Source organism: Ylistrum balloti, unplaced genomic scaffold, assembly GCF_031769215.1.
Source record: "Ylistrum balloti isolate Yb309-2 unplaced genomic scaffold, AGI_CSIRO_Ybal_v1 Utg371556, whole genome shotgun sequence".
NCBI lineage: Eukaryota > Metazoa > Mollusca > Bivalvia > Pectinida > Pectinidae > Ylistrum > Ylistrum balloti.
Genome location: NW_026782800.1, coordinates 464,035 through 489,120, shown reverse-complemented (window position 1 = coordinate 489,120; position 25,086 = coordinate 464,035). Strand labels below are relative to the sequence as shown.

Genomic DNA, 25,086 nt, shown 5'->3' with positions numbered 1-25,086 from the left:
ACTAAAATCACTATAAAAATGTCCTTTCATATTAACCTGCCAAGTCATGATATCCTCAAATTGCTATTCCTTGAGATAATAGACACCAAATGTCTCGCAAAAGTCATGTTGACACCAAAGTGTCAAACAGAGCACCTAACTATTCCCTGGAACAGGTGATGACATTTATGTATAATAACCCTCCACAAACAACCACCAGACTTCCATCATCTGCCTTTTCACGTCTTTCCAACAGAAGATCGTTCCACGTATGGCGGACCACTGACGGACATTTTTATAACGCTTCTCATACTGAACGTGTCAAGTTGAATCAAATTGTATAAGAGGCACAGTATACAGTATGCCTCGAATCTCAAATATTTCGACAAAGGATGATAGGATATTGGTCAGATGCTCAACTCACATCATCACAGACAATCACGTTTTCACTGTACATTTTATTATCCAACATGAAATACTTCTATCACAATTTTATACGGATCTTGGCGACAAAATAAAATCAACATTTTCAACTGAATCTAAAGATTACTTTTTAGTCACATTTCAAACAATACTTGTAGATGGTTGTAAATTTTAAATTAACATACTATTTACCCAAATCGATTAAAGGTAAGCTATGAACAATTTAATCCACACTATTAATTTCTTTAAGTGTATAATATATGTTTTGATTCGTATTTAACCTCAAAAATCTGTTTTGCGTATTTTTGGATTCTGCTATATATCTGTGTTTGCTTCCTTCTGTTAGTGCGTAACTAAAGACCTCCTCGTCTCCAGTATAGTATATGTCATTTATAGGTCTTTATATTCAAATCACCGTTAATGACTTATTTAATTTGATAAAACTGATGTCATACTATTGAGTACACTTATAAAGACGACAGTATCAATCAGCTTGTAAAATCTAGTTTAAACACCATATTCAGAATCACAAGTCAAAAGAAAACATCACTATAATTTGGCTGTTTAGCTCCGCCTGTAACAAGCATCGGTTTAGCTGTGTAATCCGAATACTTGCGACCTTGATAGGAGTATTCCGAATGGTCGTCATACTGACGTCGATGAGAGTCCTTCAATGGAATCATTTCCTTAACCTCTTGCTTATTTTGTGGTTTCTTTGTCATGTCCCGAAGTAATCCAAAATTATTGTTGGCAGCAAATCTTTGATCGTTGGAAACGTTTCTGGAATTATTTTGGTCGTGTTCGTTTGACGCAAGCATTGATAAACTTGTCGGCTGTTCCGGTAACATTGTGTACCTAGGAGTACCTCTATCTAGTACACTATTCTCAACATACCAATTTTCACCCTGAAAACTGTTTGGAAAATTTCCATTTCCATTCCGTCGGTCATTAGATGACTTAGTGGTGGGTAGAACATCTGGGGCTTTACCATGTTTCGTTTTGGACATCTTTTGAACTTTTGCGTAATCATTATCATGTCCTCCCATTCGAAAATCATTTTGAAATTTATGCACTGCTGTGGCGTTATCAGTATTATCAATATATTGATAATCATTTGAATACCTTGATGACTTGATGATCAGGACTCGATCGGCAAGAGATTTAAGGTGTGTATCAGTTGTCACAGAAGCACCTGTAGACAGATTTATGATCTCGACAGGATTCGGTACCTTGTGACATTTTGCCGCTGAAATGATATAAAATAGGCCCAAGAGTATTAATGGTCACCCCAGTAAAGATTTTTTGTAACAAACGTCAACATCACTGAATCCTCGTCACGGATTCGCACAAATGTTCCTATATAAACTGAAGTTTAAGGACTATTAAAGGCAATGCCTGTGCCAAATCCATTTGTTAACGCTAACAATAAAATAATTTTGAAATGAAATATAAACTGAAGTTAACGTGACCCTGTAGTGTTTGGTAAACCAGTCCAAGACCCCCTGTTCTTAAACAGTATTTGATTTAATCAGGGACTCGAATAAATATCAATTGAAACTCGAGTCAATCGGTAACCTTTTGACTGAGGCCAGTAAGAGCAATTTTTCACAACACCTAATGCTGTCATCCTTTACAAAAATATCATCGAGTTTGAATTATTTCCGGGTCGACACCTCGAGGATTTATCTTTATATATATATATATATAAAGATAAATCCTCGAGGTATATATATATATATATAGGCCTTTTCTATCACGTAAGATTTTATTTAGGGCATCAAACACTAAATGTGTATTGATAGATGATATTCATTAGGGGTTTTGGTACAGCCGATACATTTGGATGAAAGTCTGCTTTACTTCGAATTATTTGTTAAGATTTATTATCTTCCCCTGACAATAGACTATAAACCTTTCTCCTGTAACGGTCATGATTAGACAGGATTTCTAAATCTCACTGATAAGTTTCCCCATAATAAAAGACAACATCAACTACATAGTGAGTTATTACTGGACAACGTTTTCTTAAATTCTAACAAAATGTGTATTAAAATATTCTACTGATCTGTTCCTTTTGCATATAGTAATACTTACCTTTAATATGAAGTTCAGCGAGATTCTTAGCAAATACAACCAACTTCACAGAATGATCAACTGACCATACTTTAAACATCCTAAAATCACAATGGAAATTTTAATGTCATTGATGTTTTTAATATTGTTATTCTTAAAACATTCCGTCCTCGTCATATAAAGACACTAGGTTGATCAATGTGTTCTGACAATTATGATTTTTCACTATATTGTTTGTTAGGAATTTTGCGTCCTTGTAACAGCCAAGATGCATCGGACGAAGAGGTTACAAACGGTTCCAATAGCTGACAACTCCTTATGATCCAATTCAATGCTCGACAACAAAAAGAAAGTACTTTTCTAAGTGGTTGCATGTTTATAGATTTCAGTGATGGTAAAAGTATAATTTCTTGTCTGAAGTGCATAAATTGTGGATTTTGCGGATATTTTACTTTTATATATGAACTATTCATATCAGGATATCACGAAAGGTTTCTGATCTTGAAATTATATTTTTATTATATTTCAATCAGTTTCACATTTTAAAAGTACATCGCCTGATGTTAAAAAAACTATTTGATTTGTATAACTATGGTAACCATATTCAGCATGAAAGGTGAAAAACAGATATACTTCGATATTTTTAAGCGATCTGGAAACCATTCATGTCTTGGATACCACGTGAAAAAAATCCATTCTTTACTGCACATAAAACACTTGCAAACATGTCAAAAATGAAACCTCAAAGCAAACGTAAAAGATCTGAAAATAAGTGTTGGTGTGGATGAATGATCTAGTATTATACTTTCTTTTATTTTTTTTTTATTTTTGAAGGGGTGTCACTTTTGTTTCACTATATGTTTTGACATAAATAAATAAAAACCATTAAATGTAATGATCTGTGTACTAAAAAAAGCTTCAGTTCACGGTTCATCAGTGAAATCAACAAATATTTGTTGTCGGTACAACAAGAGGCGCCGGCTACTGACTGGTGACCATTTTAGTGTAATATGGCTAGTATGCCTTTAAAGTACCACTGCTGTTAAATACACCAAAGTATGGTAATATTAGCGTTTTACGTCATCCATCTTCAAATTACGGATAATTACAAAGGCTGTGTGTATTTTATCAAAAACACTTCGGTATGTCAGAAGAAAGTTAAAGGTTGCACGACTCATAACTTGGTGCTACCAAAGCAGAAAAACTTACATGTCGTCACTGGTATTTGCATGTTCCCTCACCCTGTCGACGTCCGGCAAGGCATTTATTGAAGGGGACCATGCTCCTCCTCGTTCTAGAAGCATTATTGTACTGTTGAAAAATGTAAACAGCACGTCGTTGTCAATGATGGTTCCGTCCGATTCCAAGCAGGCGCTGGAGGGGAGATAACCAAACACAAGCTGTCCTGAAATATAGTGCAAATTTAGAATAACTGGGTTTAAAAGACAAGATTTTAATGCAAGTGTTAGAAGACTTGAGTACACCAGTTTTTTTTTTATTTTACTAGGGTATCGATACTTTGTATCAGGGTACTTGTCTGGTTTAATTATCCTTTCCCGCATTTAATTGGTAAGTACTTAGCGAAATAAATATACGTTTTGTATCTGATTAAATGATACCATTTCGGTGAGAGGCATCCGCATATCCTATTGTAATTCTACTAGCATACTAGTATTTTGATTTCATGGTCGGTATAGGAGTTTAATCTATAGCAAAGTCAAAGGAAGCTGAAGGGAAAAGGCTGTATAATGGAATTCAATTCATTTTTAGCTGTACTGTATTTGTTAATAAATGTGTTATTTTCGAGACTGAAGGAGGGATGCTGGTAGTCCTCGAGGTTTGCCGTTACCTATATTTCGCGTTTTAATCTATTCGAATAGTGGCGCAATTCAAAATATCCACATGTCATTGAAGTTCTAATATTACCAGACATGAAAATTAAGAAATTCATTGAATTATGGGTACCACTCCACCTCCCCGTCTACATTTTGACTTTTCTGTCGATTACTTTTGAATTGTATTTAGTTACCTCCCCTCTGAAACGTTTAGGCCATTGGCGTCACTGAAGAAACTTATGACAAAACAATTGTATGATGAAGTTAAATTCATTGTTTGGTTCTTCTGTATCAAAGTCTATTTTTTTATCAAACGGTATTCCGACTTGTGTCTTTTGTACACATACACCTGACGTTATTATAAAATGATCAGTTAGGAAAGATAAAGCCTTTACTGAATTATAGTGCTAGTGCACTTCTGCATTTTTTCATTAAGACTTTGACATTTCTTAAGACCATTTTTATCTTCCACGGGTTGCTTCCTGTGCTTAAAAATTTAGGCCCTTAAATCACTGACGAGTCCTAGAACGAGGAAAACGATACATAATTTCTTAGACTTAAGAGACTAATCTACATTTGATAATACTACAGCAGATGATTTCTCATGACAGGCCCACGTTGTGGCATCTAAATTGAACAAAAACACTACTTGACTACTTGAATTGGATTGGAATGGAACATGTGGAGACAGAACAGCTAATATTACGCTATGACGTTTAAGAAACTATGCAAGTATTCCCCCCTTACAGATAGGATTGCTTGCTATGCGGTTTTTGAGTACACACTTTTTCCTCTCAAATTTATACTAATCAAAGCCGATACCATTTTTACCCTTGGTGATGCATGCTGTTCCACCTACTGTCCTTATCTTGCACACCAATATATCTGAAAACACCAATAAGAATGGTGTACAGTTGTGTGTTCAAAAACAATAACAGCGGCGTATTGCTTATGATGATGTGTCGCAGCGTGTGTAATGTTTGATGTATATGTATATGTAATAATCTTGGCAAAAATACAACGATAATGATAAATAAATAGCTTTTAAAAGATAATCAGTTTTGTTGCCACAAAGGTCTATTTATCAACTGTCTAGTGTAGACCGGCACAGAGCGGAGATAATATATTTATCATAAGGATGGGTGTTCGTTTATGCGACTGTTGGTCGGTATCTAATCGTCATCCACTCTATAACACCATAAAATAATCATGCGTGTTAGGTCTCAACTATATGATATAACAATCAGATTTGGAACGATGCAGGGATCCGTATTAACACTATGGTATGATATAAAATAGGATTATTAGTCAGACAAGGATCCGTATTAACACTATGGTATGATATAAAATAGGGTTATGGGTCAGACAAGGATCCGTATTAACACTATGGTATGATATAAAATAGGATTATTGGTCAGACAAGGATCCGTATTAACACTATGGTATGATATAAAATAGGGTTATGGGTCAGACAAGGATCCGTATTAACACTATGGTATGATATAAAATAGGGTTATGGGTCAGACAAGGATCCGTATTAACACTATGGTATGATATAAAATAGGGTTATGGGTCAGACAAGGATCCGTATTAACACTATGGTATGATATAAAATAGGGTTATGGGTCAGACAAGGATCCGTATTGGTTTATATCTATTATACAATATCAATATCGGGATCATGAATAAAATTAAAATGCCTACATATAACGAATATTATTTTTCTTTCAAATGTGTATAAAGTTTGAATCACTTCATGTCATACACCGTCTTATATTAATTACTGTTTTATCTGACTTTGAGTGAGGGCCTCTTTCTGTCCTTCCAATGAGTTGAAGGTAAACAAACTTATCATTCCCTCTATGCTGCTAGCCAATCGATGTCCTTATGTGATATGACATAGACTTTATGGAAATGCAAGATAATGTTTGATACTTTGAAATTTATTTTTCAGTTTTTATGTACCATCAACAAAAACAAATAAATAAATAAAAATAAAAAATAAAAACATTTTGTTAAAAATATGTCCAAAATGGCAAAACAAAACGGCACTATAGTTTAAAATGAAGTCCAGATATATCTTGTTATGTATACCTAGACGATCAACTCCCAGATAGTCCAGATGTTTTAGCATGCTTAAATTTCAAAATATTTTATAATTGTTATATTATTGTAAAATTTAAATTGTCGCAGTTTGCAGGCCAATACAGGCGAATAAAGTATTTTTTTTTTTTTGTTTTTTTGTAAATGGTTCGTATGATTTGTACAGAGACCATTCTTTGCTCTTCATGCACTATTGTTACATACGTGGAGATGTAAAGGGGACAAAAACTTTTAACTTTGATGAGAGTTCGTTCATTATTGGTTTATGTCTTTGGGGAAAATTCATTCAAAATCAATCAAATCAATGACACTTCCTTAACTTGAACATCACTCCTACTTTACCTTGTCTGCAAAGATCCCGAAGATCAGCGGCCAGGATCAATTTCCTCTTTGTTCTATCTTGGTTACAAACTTCGAACGTCAACCTGCCATTGGCAAAGGCAAAGAAAATATTTTAAAACTTATTTCCGATGGGTTCCGTGTTTTTTTCTAATTTCGAGCATTGTGTAACACCAGACAAATATATACAACAAAACTAGTTTTGTTCAAAGCACAAGTAATTCTAGGTTACCTGAAAGATGTTGGTCTATATAATATGTTGACGGGCCGTTTGACTAACAAAATTTCATCCTTTATAAATCAAGGTTTTAGTACAACAAAAAATAGTCATAAAAACCCCACTCACTACAGAACTACATATTTGAATACAGATATTAGCGTTCATTTAAACTTTTGAAAGGAATGCCAATTATTAGCGAAAAATTTTTGTACATAATTTAGACAAGTGTTATTTGAACAGAAAATTGCGATATTTTATTAAATATTTGCTTCGAAAGCTTAATTTATCTAATAGTTAAATGCAAAACTAGATGTAGGCCCTAAGCACACAGCTGTATGATGTCATTTAATTCCTAATTTGGCTCCGTAGTTTTGAATTCTAAATTTGTATTGAATGGTGCTGTTTACACAAGTGCGTCTGTTGTACAGTTTTTTCTGGTGTGTACATGCTCATATTGTACATTGGAACACCAGTCATAAGAGCCTTGTATGTTTTACAAGCATTTTCTTTAACAAAACACAGTAGTTGACAATCCTGGATCTACGTTTAGCACTGAATGGCGTAACAGGGAAATAGCAGAAAAAATGAAGTCATACTAATCTCTCCACGTTTTGACATAACATTGCGATGACACCACAAACTTCCCGTGGATGCCTAACAGTTGTGATGACGTATACATAATGACATACTGAAAATGGCCATCATTAGATTTGGATGCATAACCGAAAGCCCTCTCGTAGCTTGTTTATTCGCTACCGGCTAAACTTCCCCCTTTATAATGGCACTTTCTGTTAGAGAATTGACTAACATGTTCAAAGTAGTGACAATCATTTACCGTTTAGCGTCTAAGCGGCCATCTTCGCTGTTAATATTGCGGTCCCACCAAAGTTCGCCTTCGCCTAGAGCCATCAGTGTTTGATCTCGACAAGCATCTAGGATTCCGTCAGTATCGATCATGGTTCCGTCCTCCTCAAGAACAAAACGGGCCACAGACGCTTTCTTGAATGCTCGAGATGCTGCAGAGTATACTTCGTATTTTATTATATACTTTGTTTTTTAATTTAAACTACTGATCGGTAAATTGCGTTTATGACAACATTTTAAAGGAGTAACGGGACATGAACATTTTTCATTAGGCAATTTGAAGTAAAACTTAAAATAAACAAAAGGTTTTGTTGTATAAATGTTCGATGGTTAATCTAAACTTCGAGGACGTGCGTGACAATTTATCGAATTCACAGAGAACATGATTAAAAGTCAGACCTTCACGCTTCAATCCTATCAGTCCTTTTGCCTTGATAAACTGTTTTGTGCTCCTTCCACACGTCCATACTTTGTAGAACCTTGTACAAATTTTAAAAAGACAGCAAATGTACCGAATCGAGCAACACTCTAAATTGATATTTAATTGAAAACCAAAAATAATAGTCAATCTTAGTCAGTCTTATTTGATAAACTCTCAACACTCAAAGAATATCACAGTCATATTTTCCTGTCTGGTCTATAATGGCGTGAAACGGGTATAAAAATTGCCTAAAACTTTAATAATAAAATACCTTGATAACACCACAAGGGAATATTAATCTATGCTTAGCAAATTGCTGACCCTACTTACACGGTAACAAATTTTTCCGGGAATCCATTTAATCAACTTTTTTTGGAGACCATCTGTCAGAATTTGATGAAATATTGAAGAAATAATCCAAGGCAGGCGGTAATGAGTACATATCCGGTGCGTATTGTTAATTTTTCTTTTGTTTTGACATAGTTTCATCGATTGAGAGTCAAAATCATGAATCTTTCGACATGTCGGTATTATCAGGATGTTAAATACGAACAAAATAAAAGTTATTTCATCTCTGCAATTTTAAATTAAGTGATTGATTTTCATACTTATTGCTTTCAATATTTGAAATCTGTGAGCTGGAAAAGGTATATGCATTATCTTATTTAATAAGCAGTTTTCTGCTGGCATGGTACTGATCAAAGCATATATAAGTTGGAATCTTTGAGATAATGTGTATCCTTGTATATGATACATATGCACAACTTGACGAGCCTTTCAATACCTTTATCATCCTTCTTGTTTACACCTTACACTAAAACAAATGAAGCTTATCACGCAAACTTTAAACTGTTATCATTTAAAACCCTCCAAATAGACCTAAATATGACGGGTAAAATACCAACAATGGTGATTTCAGTCTTAATGTCTTGATACAGTTCGATCCGTTTCTATCGTGTCCATGAACAAAAACTCACTAAATTTTGATTTCCTTACTTGTCGCCATGGTTACAACAATTTAGGCCATTAGCGAAACAGCTGTATGGCGCAGTTTGATTCATTGGTTGACTATACCTTATCTATTTTTAGATATGTATGTATATCTTGAGCAATTTTTAAATAGTTTAGGTAAATAACGTCATAATTTGGCTTTACTGTATCTACCTTCATATTCAAATCAAATAACACTATTCACTTAATTATTCTGAAGAGTCATGAAAGGAGAAGATCAGTTTATTACCCACACATAAAAGACAACTCTTGTAAATGTTATAACATACCTTATTGACCTATCCAAGTCACCTCCTAGGTTACAACAATTTAGGCCCTTAGCACCACTATTCTTATAAGGACGAAACAGCTGTATAATGTAGTTGAAGTAATTGTTAGACTTTTCTGTATCTATTTCTAATTAAAGGATGTTATTCACTTACGTGTACAATTTTTCTACAGTTTAGGCATATGACGTCAACTTCGAGAGCTAGAAGGACGAATTTGCTATATGTTTAACTTTTTTGGCTATACTGTTTCTAATTCTTATTTGACAAGTTCCGTTCTCCGTTGTTCACTTTGTACTACTCAGTGTTTTCAATTGAAGATTAGTGACGGCGGAACGATAAAATATAGTCTACAAAGCACAGTTGCCTACTTGGCAGTATTCTCGAGGTTTTCCCCAAACCTCCTACTGGGAGGCTTTATGCAGATTACCCCGACCAGATAGTACTACACCACCTCGGCTTTAGCCCGTCCTATCATAAGGAGGCTAACGCGAACAAATCACGAGAACGTAACCAGAGCGAAGCTAAAGAACTTTTCTGGTCCGACTTTGTCTGGTAACATTTTCATATTTCTGATGAGTTAAATATATCATTTCGCAGAAAGTTGCCAGAGTGTAAACTGTACAATTCGGGGTCAATCTGGAGAATTTGTAATATTTACAAAAGATCAGAGATTCTGTCGAATAAAAACCCGATCGATTGAAAGGTATCTAAGTGTGTCCACAAAATTGTAAATTGAATTTTTAAAATAAAGCGAGTCGCCTTTTCCCTCATGTCAGATTTTGAATTGTATTAGTTTCAACAGAAAAAATAAATTATTTATTGTACATATTTTTATATTTTCAGTGAGAAATAATTTTTGGTATATATCTGTTTGTATTAGAAATTCTGATATGTTGACATTATAATCCCCATGTTACAACAAAATCGGTGATAACTATATTGGGACTTGAATGATTATTATTATTGGAAGCTTTTCTTTCCAAATGCGTGGACTGTGTTGTGATGTAGTGATAGTTCTTGTCATTATGTCACGTATTATTGACATGATAATTGTAAACGTGTAGAATCCAGAGAGGTTCGGGGTGGTGTATTATTGACATGATAATTGTATACGTGTAGAATCCAGAGAGGTTCGGGGTGGTGTATTACTGACATGATAATTGTATACGTGTAGAATCCAGAGAGGTTCGGGGTGGTGTATTATTGACATGATAATTGTATACGTGTAGAATCCAGAGAGGTTCGGGGTGGTGTATTACTGACATGATAATTGTAAACGTGTAGAATCCAGAGAGGTTCGGGGTGGTGTATTATTGACATGATAATTGTAAACGTGTAGAATCCAGAGAGGTTCGGGGTGGTGTATTACTGACATGATAATTGTAAACGTGTAGAATCCAGAGAGGTTCGGGGTGGTGTATTATTGACATGATAATTGTGAACGTGTAGAATCCAGAATGGTTCGGGGTGGTGTATTACTGACATGATAATTGTAAACGTGTAGAGTCCAGAGAGGTTCGGGGTGGTGTATTATTGACATGATAATTGTAAACGTGTAGAATCCAGAGAGGTTCGGGGTGGTGTATTACTGACATGATAATTGTATACGTGTAGAATCCAGAGAGGTTCGGGGTGGTGTATAATTGACATTATAATTGTAAATGTGTAGAATCCAGAGAGGTTCGGGGTGGTGTATTTAGTGTTAAACGTAACACTCACCTTTCTTGACTATCCTCTTCAAGAAGTGATTTCTTAAATCTATTCCTGTGTTATAGAAAAAACATATACTCAACTTATCAGATGTCACATGCCATTCTTGATTGTTATATATATCAATATATGTATAATGAGTCAGGGAAAATTCGAATGTAGATTGTCATAAGTGAATCGAGATAAAGGTATACTTTTACCAGTGGCTAAGGAAATTTGAATTACTCAAAAATCTCAAGTGTTTACATTTTTTTTTCTTCCGTTTCTTTCGTCTTTCAAAATAATCAACACAGATTCTGTGAGAATGCTAAAACGGTGATCGTCCCAGAGCATTGACTTTTTAGTAAAAGTAGAGTATTGCATTTAACCCGTTTTGAAATTAGAATTAACTTTTAGCCAATTTCCAGTACTGCTGTTAAATCAAGCATCGGAACATATACGTTACGATCGCCACTCTTTTCCTCGTTTTACGACTTCTGGTATTGACACCAACATCAGGAGGAACACGCATCCGGAAAGGGTTCCTACGATTATCACATCCAGGTGTGGATTGTTAGGTATGGGAGGAGGAGGCTTCGCTGGAAGGACAAAACAACAATTATCGTGTCAGTTTTGGCAGATTCAGCGATGTTACAGCTTGAAATTCCACTTCGTCGCCTTAAAACATGCACGACCCTATATCCTAAGATACATTACTGTTGTAAGACTGATTTGATGTCATTTATACCTTACATTTTCGGATTATTATGTTATAACTATGTCGCTTGTATTTTAATTCAAATGCTTGGAAACACCAAACCACCACACCCATCCCTTGTCCTTGATAATATTACAAATTCCATTCTGCCACAGGAAACAAAGGATATCATATAGACACACCACATATCCGTACTCTAAGGTATTGTAATAGTCAAAAGGGGGCAAATGGTGTGATCAATGGTGTCTATATGTATACTAAACGGTTTTTTTATTCAAAATATTCAAAACCAAAAAACCGGTAATTTTCACTGTATTAGCTATTTTCGTGTTAAACTTATGAATTCTACTTTAAAGTATTTGATTTTTACGATGTGTATATGAAATGGCGTCTAATACACACTAATATCATTATTTTAGGGTTTTTCGCGAAAATAACCAGCTATAGAGTATAAGATCTGTGGTGTTAAAATTCTAGTAGAGTAACAGAAGTCATTTTTCATCTCAATGCCTCCGTGGTGTTAAACTTCAACCAATCGAGCTAAAGAGAAGTTCTCTCTAGCTGAGAGGTATATTGCGGCTAGTATTTTACCAGGGTTACATAGAGAAACCGTCATGGAAGACAATAGTTGGTTTCCATTGTAATACTAATTAAATGATACATTTTGTATCTATAACATTGCCTTTTTCTGTCTTAGACACACATTTTCCATGGTTCCTCCTTGATGAAGTAAGCCAAACACAAAATGACATGTTATGGGTTAAGATGTGAAAATATACATTGACATACTTACGGACACAATGAGGTTGAGGTGGGTTCCATGTACTGTTTGAACAGATTATCACATCCGGGCCATTCAGTGTCAAGGTCACATTGTCGTTACATTGGAGACTAATGACCGTACCATTAGACCTATTTGAGGAGTTTACAGTCATAGCAAACTCGTTTTGTTTTGTTACAACCTTCGAAGACACAGTCAGGTTTTTTAGCTTTGGACATTTGGAAGCTACAAGAAACAGCATCATGTGAGAGTTAGTAGAATCTATAATTAGTTTTCATTCACAGATGGACGACTTATAGATTTTTATTGTTAACGTAATCGCAGCATTTTAATTTTCAATACGAACCAGCCATGTTGCTGGTGAACCAATCTGCTGGCATTCAAAAAACCGTGTAAAATGGGAATGTAATTGAATTTGGATTAAAATATTGAAGCATAGACAGCAGATCATTATTGTCTTCGAAAAAGTTTGTTATTTCTTAGTTTTCTTATCGTTTTACCATCTAAATGGCGAACACCATCCATATTGTGTCGCTTGAACACATAGTAATCATCTGCGCTAACTTATAACACTGGTCCGTGATTGTTTTTATCACGCGAATAACTTGGGTATATTTGAATTATCAGTACCTTATCAAGAAAAGCTGATCTGTATAACAAAGTATCACTTTCTGTTTTTATAGTGCTCTCGGCGATATCCGACCGCTTAAGTCATCTGATCTGAAGTGTTAAGATGACCTATAGCCATAGTGTTTCGTCTGCCCTTATGCGTCGTCCGCTGTGCGTAAACTTTCCATAACTTTCCATTCAAATGACTTTATTTCAAGTAGCAGTAGGTCACGGGGTCAGATCTGGTAAAATGTTTAAACAACTCTCCATAACCAAAACACCTTGGGTGCTGATATTAAGCCGGTAACATGACGAGACGAAGGCCTACCAAGTTTGTTAATATGATTGACCTTGACCTGCTTTCAATGTCACAGGGGTCAAAAATGTTAAAATGTTTAAACGACTTCTTCTCAATATTCAAAAGGAAAGCGTTTTGATATTGGGCCTGTAGCATGATTTTGCAACAAGCATCACGTCCAGAGTAATGGCATTTGTGTTGTGTATGTAAAAAATTTGCAGAAAATCTCTTTATGAACCAACCGATGTCTTCTATGAAAGCTGTAGTGAAGTTGAGCAATTTATTTTAGGCCTATTTGGCCTCTTTCATATATAGGTTTTCATAGTCAGATGACCCTTAATGCCCGTGGGCATGTTGTTTTAAAGCGCCATTCAATTAACATTTCCTTATAAGGCAATGACCTAGACTTCATCCGGTTTACCTTGTTGGAATTGATCACGTGTATAGGAAAAGATTTTCACAAAAAAACATTTTTATAATTGTCATTTAGCACAGAAAATATGTCAGGGTTTGGTAAATAAACGCCATAAAGTTAAATAAAGAAACATCAACCAAACGCAACTATACGAAATATTGTTATTCGATTGAAGGTAAAACCAATGAATATCTAGTAAGGATTGACACACCAAAAACAATCCCGACTCACCGTCTGTAAGTAAAATGTTGAGCACTGCTAACAGGATAAGATTCGCTATCTGTGCCATGCTGTCAGGGTATGTTCTGTAAAACAACAGGATAAATCTATACTCAGCTTTATCTGAAAGCTCAGTCGAGACCAATCGACAAAACATTCATTGATCTATTGATACAAGACATCCCAGAGGGATCTTGGCGCCCACCAATGTTTGATCTTCATTTTGTCTTTGAAAGTTGGATCTTTATCTTCCTTTCTCTATATTTACTTTTAATGATTAAAAATTTGAACATTCCTTTGCAGAAATAGCGATGATAATCCTTACCTGCCAAATTCAACATGGTCGCCTGTAAGCCATTTACTTCTCAAGAAATAGCAATAACAAACTTTCAAAGTTAAAACAGAAGATGGCCGCCTGTCAGCCACTTTTTTATCTGACCAAGAATCAAATGGCCACATCTAGGGACCAAGGGAAACTTACATATGAAATTTAACAAAGATCCATCCTGTACTTCTCAAGATAAAGCGATAACAAACTTTCGAAGTAAAAATTCAAGATAGCCGCCTTTGAGACATTTTTTTTTCTGATCAGTCCCAAAATTACATGGCAGATCTAGAGACCAAGGTAAACCTATGTATGAAATTTGAGAAAGATCTATTCAGTGCTTCTCAAAAATAGTGATAACAAAAATTGTTTACGGACGGACGGATGGGTCATGGATTTAAATTGCATTTTGAGCATATTTTGTTAAATTCCATAAACAAATTATTTAGATTGTAAAGAGATTGTGTTATTGATATCAGTTTGATGTTAGGTACGTTTTACATGCGTGTTACTTTAATGATGTAGTTATCTCACTTGACTATAAAGATGACTTTTATAACATATTACAGCTTCCGGATACATTGACAAGAATGATTAAGTATACTTAACTGACAGTATTCCCATCTCATATATTTTATTTTTATGTTTTGATACGCGTGGTCGTAACATGGATTAAGATAGATATGTGATAAAATTGGTTAATAAACAGAATAATTTCTCATGTTATATCCCAGACAAGAAATGTTTTAGCTCGGTCAGGGAGCACACCCTTTAACTCTTCTCGCCTTGGAGAATGATCGGGAGAAAATGATCTTTAGGTAGAAGTAAATATATCAAGATAGAATGTGACAGCAGGTACAATCCGCCCTAACTTCGGGGAATCCCAGCTGCTATGTATGTCAAGGAGAAGTGATATAAACTAGTTATCAGAACATAACTGATTAATTTTGTATCTTGTTATGTTATCTCAACTCGAATCACCAGCCCCTACTTGTACAGGAATTGTCACTACTCTTAATATTCACTAGATCATCATCTTTTATCCCACCCTATTAGCTTTGACCTTAATTTGATATATCACTTACTCACAAATCTATAACCGTCTCCTACCCGAATTTTTCCATAACCCGAAACGATCGTCTTCACCACTACACAAATTCTTAAACTAAAAGCATCTGTCAAAACTTTGGGTGGAGATGGGAAATCTCAACCCTGGAGCAAGATTATAACGAGGTTTACCAAGTATTTGTAAATAAATACTCTTCCCCCGAAATTTGAAATTTCCCTGTCTCACCAACAACGGAGTAAGTGTTATTATTTTCTCTTAATTCGTTTAATTGATAACGTAATGTTATAGTAATTATAGAGGGTCACGCGAATCCCCCTGGATCCTACCTCCTCTCTCACCTCTAAGGCGATACAAACAAAACGTGTGAATACACCTATCTATGACGGTAGGAAAATATAATATATATAACATAAACCCCAACTATACAGCACCTTTTCGTTTCAGTATATCCACACTGGTATTACATTACTTACCTCATTCAGCCTCCTCACCGTTCACGGAAACACTGTATGGGATGGTAAAAGTAAATCCACAATTCTTCGTAACAAACATGTGATTGTGTATCAAGAATGTTATCTAAAGCATGAAATAGTTGTTAGTCAAGGTCAGAGGGGAAGCTTCCGCGTCTGTCATGTATTTAAAAACCACTTGATGGGCGCTTGTAACGCTAAAGCTTTGCCATCTGAAAGTAGAAAGCTTCTTCGTTACAGTGACAAACACTACAACACAGATGTCGTTGATTTTGTTTGGTTGTGTCTTAACTTCCTCACAGCAGGGTTCTTGTGTATCATTTCATCCCATGCTGAACGAAAGGCAGTGAGCACAGAGCACATTTAAGTGACTGTTTTATCAAGGCTTATTGACAGACCTCGCCTCTCCGGATGATCAACACAAAAGTGCAGAATATACAACTAAAGAATATGTCAATTTGGATTGAGCGTGTAAGTATTATGTCACAGAATGGGGTGTCCTACTGGAAGCTGTATATTTCAATGTGGTAGTAATATAAAGTAGATTTCAGTTCTGCGCCGTCACAAGCAGGCTTACAAGAATATAGCAGGTATCACACGTAACCAACTCGCATATACCGAGAGGCCTTCCTGAAATGAACACAGCTGTTGACAGGACGTTAAGTAACATAACGTACGACGTTACATTAAGTCTTCTAAGTAGCAGGTTCTTTTTTTAATTCTTTCATATTGTTGTTAGGACCTTACATAAGAATGAAGCTAAATATAGGAAATACCTGTTTCAGCTGTAAAATACGGAACCAGTTGGTATCTCTTTTGATTTCTACCTGAATCGGTGACGTAAAATTATGATCAAAGCTAGATATGACATCGTTGATAAGACACACTAAGCTTACAAACACAATGATATAAATTGATAAAAATAGTTTCGTTAATTTTTTTAAAAAAATGAAATAAAATCTTAATTTAAATGATGAATGCAGAGAAGATAGCTTTCCTGCGTTATGATGTATTCGATTCCAGACGGTGGTGGTAAGGGGTCAGTCGTAGATAAAAGAGGTCATCTACTCGTGCATTATGTAACAAAGTTTGTATAACCAGATACAAACATGATTTACGTCTCTCCTCTGGTCAATGATAATAGTATCATTATTGTACTTCTGATCGCTGATAAAAAAGTCATACCTGCCTGTGTGATGATTATGATTCAACAAAAAGGGAGGTTCTAAATATACACATGCACTTGACGCTGTTCAAAAATCATTTGAATTATGAAGATAACGAAATTCGTGTAATCACGGTTTGCTGAACCTCATCGTAAGGATTTTGACTTTTCGGCCATTTATTTTTTATTTTTTTCAGACACCTCCTAAACCCTTAGCATCACTGACAGGTACTAGAGGGACGATAGAGAGAGATGAAGTTTAATCCAATGTTGGCTCTACGTATGTCACTCGGAATTATTTTTTCTGGTATGCTGTCTTTCCATTTTCCATTTCCTTACCTGCAACATTCGCTTGGTTGAAGTCCTCTTGAGAGGTTATTTTGAGAGCCTCTTAGTTATAGCTGGTGGTCATTTCACTGACCATCATACAGTACTTCTGTCTTGACCACGTCAACACAGACCAGGTCAGTTTCTCAGCTTCATGAGAAACACGAACAGTCAAAGGGAGGTGGCGTCAAACCACTCACCTAGGATCTTCAGCCGAGGTCTCATAGGGTAACGCAGTACCGACTGATTTATTGCACTTCTCATAAGTGGAACTAAGTCTCTAAACACATTTCATGTTGACCTGTGTATTTATCATATATAAAGAAATTACGAGATGCATTTAATTATAGGGCTGCCGCACCTCCACATCTAGGTTTTTACTTTCCTTACGATCACTTTGGATTTTCCAGAGTTGCCTCATAGGCTTCAAAGTTTAGGCCCTTGACATCAATGACCAGTCCTAGAAGAACAACAGCTGGGTAATGCAGTTTAGATAATTGCTTGGCAGCACTGAATCTAGCTCTAAATTTCAATTTAAATGCGTCTTTCACCTGAAAGATGTCAATGCCCCTTTTTAAATGTAGGTCAATAATCCAATATGGCCGCCATGACTTTATATATTGAAAACTGTATAGATTTCATGCAGCTATATCATTTGTAGATAATTTCCATATCTTACCTTTTTCTCCATATATGTTAATGCAAAATATGTCAGATAAAAAAGCTCGCTGTTGAGTCAAAGGTTTAAATTTTCAGGTCACATGAGACAAAGTATATGACATGCTTGGATGAACAACTTTGATTTTCATTCAGGTCACATAATATTGGGCCAGAAAAATGCTGCTTGGCTACCAATTTTTTTCTAATGAATGCACTTGACCTATTTTCAATTCACAGAGGTCAAATATGTCAAAATCTTCTCATTAACCAAAAGGCCCAGAGTGCTGATAATGGGCCTGTAGCATGCTTCGATGACGGGCTACCAAGTTTGTTATTATGAAAGACCTTGACGCGCTTTCAAGGTTGCATGGGTTACATGTTAAAATGTTTAAACAATCTATTTTCAATAACCAAAAGGCTCAGGGTGGTGACATTGGACTGTATCATGATGGGATGAAGGGCTACCAAATTTGTTAAAATAAATTACCTTGACTTGATTTTAAGGTCACGAGGTCAACAGCTTTACAACCGCTAAGAGGCATAGGGTGATAATATTCAGTTATTTGCTTTTTGTGCTCGATTGCTATTGGTAATAGTAAGAAAATATTGAGTGAAATGTCAATTTCCGGCATTATGAAAGGGTTGCACGTACATAGTTCTCTTTCCGGTAACACAAATAATCTGATGCTGTACAGTCCCTAGATATAGATTAATGGTTAGCTATCATATTTATGGAAACGATTGGCCTTTAGGTAAGATGTTGTGTATGGTTGAAAAGCCCGTCAAATTGTTGGCCAACGATTTCCAATTTCATGATGATTTTATAATTTACACAAATATTTCATTCTGTTCAGCTGATAACAAAACAAACCTGTTATGACGCAATTAGGGCCGCTGGAACGTTTTATATATCAATCGAGCTAGATTTATAAAGAATTTCTACAAAATACATATCATATATTTATCTAAATTGCAAACTGAGTTGTGTGATTTCCATCACATAACAGTATAAGTAGATATCTTTTGTACAATTTTATTCAAAAGCAGCCTATGAAATCCTTCATCGGAATATTCCTTTAAAGCCACCATATTACATAGGGGAAATTAATCAATCGGATTTACAATATGAAAATCGACATTGTCTCTCACGTCATTTATAGCGACTTTATTAACATATTCAATAGAAACCTGATTCTTTGCCCTAATGACCTTTTGTGTGTTGCCGGGTCGTTAAGAATGTAATAATATTGCCATAAGTGGCCAGTTGTATGCCAGCAAGAATTTTTTAAGACGTCACATCTATAAACATCAAGAAAATAGCAACATGTCAACATAATCATAATTCAAACTCAAATTCCATCAAACTAGGGCGAACTATAAACAAAAGAAAGATTTACACGGAGAAACCTGAAAAAATACAAGGAGAATAAGACCAGTTTAAAATGTAAACAGTGAATGTATTAACATTAATCCTATTTTGTTTACTGAAATGTCCATATTGTCCTGTTTCGTACAATATATTTCTCCATCGGCAGCTGATGTAGGATACTCAACAACTAAAATAACGAACGAGGAATCTTATCAAACGCGGGAGGGAGCCAGCATATAGGCCGCCTGATCATTGGAAAAACTACAATCGTTTACCTCACAATGCAAAACTGCGAGGCCTACCCATGTGGTGAATCTGCCTTGTCCTGTCCTGATCCTGACACCTTGATAAGGAAGATATGTTTTTTCGTTAACCGCTGTACTTTGTATGACGAGTTTGTACATGAAGGAGGTCATAGACCAGTTCACATCTCGTCTCGTAGACAGCATATATACCTTACAGTGCACAACCGCGACACGAGTGTGGACTTTGAAACATTTCTGGGTAGTCAGAGATGACCCAATACTTAGGAATTATATCGGTTAGCTAGCGTACTTGAGAAGTTCCAACATCAACATAAACACAGTTATGGTTAGTTTCTTGGTGGGAATTTATTGCACGTTACATTGTAACCATTTAGTACAAGGGGAGTATTGAAACAAATGGCGACGCATAGCAAGTATAAGCCAGGATAATATGATGAGAAAATAAAGATTGTTTTATAAACTCTTATATAAAACATATATAACATGTTTATCTGGAATACATCTTTCCACTTTGCATGTGTGTATGGATGTGTGTGTGTGTGTGTGGTGGTGGTGGTGTGTGGTGGTGGTGTGTGTGTGTGTGTGTGTGTGTGTGTGTGTGTGTGTGTGTGTGTGTGTGTGTGTGTGTGTGTGTGTGTGTGTGTGATGGTGTTGGTGGTATGTGTGTATGTATGGGAGTGTGTGTGGTGGTGGTATGTGTATGGTGTGGTGGTGGTGGTGGTGTGTGTGGTGGTGTGTGTGGTTGTGGTGTGTGTGTGTGGTGTGTGTGTGTGTGTGTGTGTGTGTGTGTGTGTGTGTGTGTGTGTGTGTGTGTGTGTGTGTGTGTGTGTGTGTGTGTGTGTGTGTGTGTGTGTGTGTGTGTGTGTGTGTGTGATGGTGTTGGTGATATGTGTGTGTTTATGGGAGTTGGGGGTGGGGGGGAGGTTGTAAGTCGTAGTTGACATATTCCCGATTTTTACTTACGTTCTGATTGCATTAGCATGGTCACGTAAATTACATTGACATTGCACGATATGCTTGTCTTTTACCAGGTAAATATGTTTATCCAATCCTTGATATACCTTATTGCCCCAACAAAAATCATCTTATCGTTTAAAAATACTTCTTTGGGGGGATAGTACTTGTACTTGGTGGGGGGGATAGTACTGTAGTACTGACTGGACTCGTTATTAGTCTGGGAATACTCAACAGCTTGGTTGAATGTAATCAACAAGCCAATTACTCAACAAGACTTATCGACTGTTTGTTACAAGTTTACGTAGACGATGAATGATTGAAATAAACGACCATAAGACATTATTTTGTTGTAATGATCAAACCCTCTTTAGCACCTCACAGTTTTTTCTTTCTTTTTTAAATAAAAATATTTTTTAGTTACTGATGGGCCATTCACCGTCAAACATTTTTTATTGGACTGCATTGACCTTCTGTCTACTCCAGAATGTTTTTTATCGTAACATTACATGTCTGAAAACCCTTTTTGAAACTGAACTGTTGAGATTTGTAAAATTGTTTAATGTCATTTCCTTTTGGATCGCTGTGTGTTTTACCGGTTGATGACCCTGATGACCTTTTATGTGTTGACGGGCAGTTAAGAATGTCATAATAATAATAATAGTGCCTGAGAGGTTCGCCGTTACCTGCATACCATGTTTTAATTCATTCGAAGAGTGGCACGGTTCAGAGATATAGACCAGACCTTCATGGGCTCCTCGGTCATGTTGAGGCCTAAACCTAAAGCCTAGGAGGCGACTAAGGAAAATCCAAAGAAAACAAAAGAAATGTCAAAATGTAGATTGCAAGATGCATTAGCCCAATACTTCAGCAATTTTCATGTATCTTTACTGTAATATTTGAAGAATGTCAAGTATGTGTATATTCTGGACCGTAATAGTATGACCTGTAGGTGAAGATTCATTGTGGCAGTGTTTGTTTAGTTGGGCTTTAAAAGATACCACGTTCATTTGCAGGCTATCAAACATATATATACTTCTACTGTTTAATATGTTCTTGGTGGATTTAACGTTGAGTTTTCAATATTTTTGAGTTTCCTTTTGCATAGGAAACAGTAGCTTTAGCAAGCGTCTTCTTTTTTTATGCAAAATGAGTCATGTTTGCGATTTAAAAAAAAGTTCATTTTCTTTGATATTGGAGACCCGATTATCTATGAGATCTAAGCAGCTGTTATATGACAAGTTGGGTAAGCCATTTACTTCCTTGAAGGCTCTTCTCGGAACATTTTCAATCATAATTTGATCCTTATTTGGCATTGAGTTCATATATGCACTATGTATATTCCAACTGTAGCTTGATTAGAGAACGAATAACTTTCCCTTGTCAATAATGATGAAGGTGTTGAATATTAGTCCAATTTAGGCGATTGAAACACTGACACACACACATGCAGACTAAAAATACTTACATAGTTTGTATTTGAAAATTTCTCATAGATCTTCGGCCAAGACTATATACAATGTCATCAGCCTTTCTGTCCTCAAATTCAATAAAACTAGGGCAAAATATTAAAGATCCACAAGAGGACTCCTGAAATGAACAAGGATAATAAGACCGAGTGTTCCTGAAGAGTAAGCATCTTCTGCTTTTCGACGACACCCACCATGTAAATCTTGGTCATTCCAAGCAGTCTGGTGTGTTTTCTGCTATTATCTTTCAAGTTCTGTCACAGCGATCAACCTTACAATGTCATCAGCCTTTCCGTCCTCGTTGTTGAAAATCAAACAATTTTACCTTCTACGTATCTTGTAGAAGAATGCTTATATTTGTTCAAAAACATATCTTTCTTCCAAGAAACACAAACTAGGCCGATGACCAGAAAGTGACGTTGATCCAGATGCTTGAAGCACCCGGTAACAAGGCTGTGACTTAAATATTGTTGTTCAACTGCCGTAATGTGGTCACTGTTTTCAGAGTCAGAGTTTGGACTTTAGTATTGATTGCCATACAATATACAAATATCCTTATTTTTAATTGTATACTGCAGAGACATATTCGTTCAAAAAGAAAATATCAACATGTCAACATAATCCAAATCCAATTCAATAAAACTAAGGCAAAATATTAAAGATTCACACGAGAACTCCTGAAAAAGAACAAGGGGAATAAGAAAGAGTGTTCCGGAAGAGTAAGCGTCTTCTGCTTATCGACGACATTCACCGTGTCAATCTTGATCAATCCCAGCAGTCTGAAGTGTTATCTGCTACCATACTTTCAAGTTCTGTCACAGCGTTCAACCTCCGGGATTGCTTTGGCATAATCGACTGTCTAGAATAATATATTTACAGTATAGCGATGTGATTGGACGATATGTCTTGATTATAAGACGTAATTTTCAGTGACTATCCAATTGTACTGACTCCTCTATATATCTATAGATTAACATACTTCTAATGTCAACTTCAGTCTAAGCTTCCTCACTTCTATGTTCAAATAACGGTCTTTTCTGTCCTTAAACTTTATCTTTCTGGTTTCACGAGATGAAGCGTATTGATGCCGAGTACCGAACAACGCCTCAATATTCTCGTTAGAAGCGCGAGCTATCTACCTTGCCCTTGAATATATTCAAACAAACAAAGTAATGAGAGCTGTTATCTATTCAGACTCTCTTTCTGTACTACAAAGTCTTAGCAATAAAAAATATCGAAAATATTTTCATTCGTAATACATTTATACTATATCATGAACCAACTTGCCTTTAGCTTTCGTATTGCTTTTTGCTGGGTTCCTGGGCACATGGGAATACCAGGCAAGGAAAAAGCAGATAGTGCCGCAAAGGAAGCTTTATCGCTACCACCTGTTGTTATTAAAATTAATTTTATTGATTTTAAACCATTTATCAAGCAATTCTAATAGCTCAGTGGCAGGAAGGAGGAATCCATATACTTACAATAAATTGCACTCCGTTAAACCTGTTATCGTGAATGGCCTCCATACTATAGATACAACCACCGAGACGAAGTTGTCCTTGCCCGTCTTCGGATAGGTCATACATACCTTACACATTCATATACATGTATGTTGAAAGGCGAAGATAATCCTCGGTGCATAGGATGTGATGAGTCATTCACCGTTAACATTTTTATTGAACTGCAATGACCTTCTGTCTACTCGAGAACATTTTTATCATTACATTACATGTCTAAAATCCCTTTTTGAAACTGTTGAGATTTGTAAAATTCTTGGTTATCTGAAAGATGTTGGTCTGTATTGTAGACTATGACTTACAATTTTAATCTTTTGTGATAAAATAACCTTTTATTTTTTTAACATTTGTCTTTTACCTTTTAGTTTGTGTGATATTATTTCCTTTTTTGGATCGCTGTGTGTTTTACCGTTTGATGGCCCTAATGACCTTTTATGTGTTGGCGGGCCGTTAAAAATGTCATAATAATAATAATGATGATAATAATAATAATAATAATATTTTCCCTGACGTTGTTCATTTTCAATCATGGGCCATTTCTATATTTCTTCGGAGACTTCGTTGTTGAATGTCGATGTTTTGTTTCTTGTTCATATCGACTTTGCCTTTGTATTTAATTGATCGGGTCGTCCTAATCGCAATATGGTTGAAGTGTCTGAGATTGTTAATGTTACATTCCGGATTTTATCCGACTCCCATTTTACTATGTACCTGTACCGGAAATACATGTGAATAAATAGTTCAGTAATGGCGACTACATTAAAGGGCCCAAATACATAACAGTTAAGCCAATAGAATCAGCAAGAATTTGTAAATTTCTTCTATACGCCTCTATCTGGCTTTGCTTTCTTTCTTTATTCACCCAGAAATGTTAAATTAGCTCACAAGAATCTCTATTAATCTATCTCTTTTGCTCTCAAGTCCTGTGGTCCAATAATTTTAATCTTAGAGATGGTGGTCGGGTGGTGTAGTGATAAAACACTCGCCTTTCATCTAGGCGTCCGGGGTTTAATTCCCGTGAAAAGGTAGGGGTTACATGCCCGACCACGTGGGTTTTCTCCGGGTCCTCCGCTTTCCTCACACAATAAGACCTTTCGCGTGCTTACATTCAGGCCAAAAAGAGTAATTGGTATCATTATAATGGTGCCTTTTGCGGTGAAGGAGTTTACGTTGTTTCTCTTTACCATATTTGGAAATATGAGAAACGGATGATTTCAAGAGCATGGCAG

General features: G+C 35.8%; 1 pseudogene; it reads right to left on the bottom strand.

The window, feature by feature from the left end:
* Positions 1–1,273: 1,273 nt before the first annotated feature.
* On the bottom strand, positions 1,274–14,336 carry LOC132562995 (uncharacterized; annotated as a pseudogene).
* Positions 14,337–25,086: the final 10,750 nt, after the last annotated feature.